The following is a 1,659-nucleotide window of genomic DNA, read 5'->3' on the forward strand; positions in this document are numbered from 1 at the left end:
AGCCCACCTGAGTCCTGGAGTGCAGGGTTTATTGGGGTCTGTCACGTCAATGTGGGGACAGCCATGTGCCTGACCTTGGCCTCCAGCCCCCGGGGGCGACTCAGGAAGCCCCACCGTGCATCATGCCGTCAGCACAGACCAGCCTGGAGAGAGGCCCACGGAGCACGGACACTCCCGTCAGACTCAAGGTGACCTCTGGAGCCAGGACAGAGGCCCGGCCTCTCTGTGGGCAGGTGAACCCACACCGCACGGGCCCTGGTGCAGTGCCCGTTCCGTGGGGTCAGCTGGGTGCACGCGGGTCAGCCAGTGTCTCTGTGTCTCAGCCTGTGACCGCTGACCACACTGTCCTGCTCTGCTCGCAAGAGCGAGGCCAATGGAGGGGCAACGGGGGTGGGAACAAAGCCGGGTCAGTGTCAGGCTGGGTGAGAAAGGGTCCAAGGAGCGAGAACCCAGCTGCCCCTGCCTGGTGAGCCGAGAGCTGACGTCCGCCCCGTGGGCAGCCCCTCTCCCCACGTCCCGAGGTAAGGCTGCCTTTCCTGCACCCTGGGGCAGGTCATGCGTGTGCATACAGCAGGACGCACAGCAGTGCACGCAGCAGGCCCGATGCCCGCCCTTGACATGTAGTTGGGGGCTTGGTGAGGGTGGACCATCCCGACAGGCCCTGGGCCGAGCCCGGGGAGGATGGAGCGGAGAAGCGTTCGGGAGCCTCTGCAGGGGGTCCTCACCTGTCTGCACAGGTGGACTGAGGACACAGACCGGGGGTGGGCAGGCGGGGAGCCCAGTCCTGGGTCATCCCTGAGGCTGACGAGGGGTGTGGAGCTGGGCGTGATGGCGGTGGGGCGGAGGGGCTGAGCGCAGGACCCTGTGGAGACAGAGCACCCGAGGCAGCGGGGAAGGTGGAGACTGTGCCCGACGCAGGACGGAGACACCAGCAGGCGGCGCTGCAGGCGCGGGATCAGGGCTACTCCCTGCAGGGTGGCCCCCGAGCCCCGCACCGCTGGAAGCCCCGCGGCGTCCGGTCAGACCCCCAGAGGATGGGGGGCCGGAGGGGCGGGAAGAGTTTGGAAAAGTCACCCCATCTCCACATGTCCTGGGGGAGGGTTCCCCGCTCCAGCCTCGTTCCTTAGACTCTCCCCACCTGGGGAAGTCCGCACACTCAACAGCCGGTGGTGCACGGCTTGGAATTTCTCGGGAGGATGAAAGGGAAAGGGGGAAAGGAATGAAAAACAAGCTCTACGTGCTTGGACAGCACATGCCACTCTACTTTCCAATCAGGAAGAGGAATTTCCCAAAGGCTCAGGCTTCCGCTGTAACCAGAATGGGGCTTGAAGCAATCCTGCCACTTTGTGGCCGGAAGGCTCAGGCTGCCCCTGTAACCAGAATGGGGCTTGAAGCAAACCTGCCACTTTGTGGCCGGTTCCAGAAACAAGTGGAAGACAGCTGCTCAGGGGCGCCGCAATCCACAACGCCTGCAGGGCTGCAAATGACAACTATCGGGGGAAAACGTCTTGGGGTCAGTAACTGAAAAGGATTTGGAAACAAGGCAGAATTGCAGGAACCGGATTGTAAGAGGTAGATTGGACTCGCCGTTAAAGCACATGAAAGCAGCTCAACATTGCCTGTGATTCAGTTGGCTAAAAAGGGCGTACAGGTGTAAAT

The sequence above is a fragment of the Physeter macrocephalus genome, chromosome 12 (genome assembly GCF_002837175.3).
Source record: "Physeter macrocephalus isolate SW-GA chromosome 12, ASM283717v5, whole genome shotgun sequence".
In the NCBI taxonomy this organism is placed as follows: domain Eukaryota; kingdom Metazoa; phylum Chordata; class Mammalia; order Artiodactyla; family Physeteridae; genus Physeter; species Physeter macrocephalus.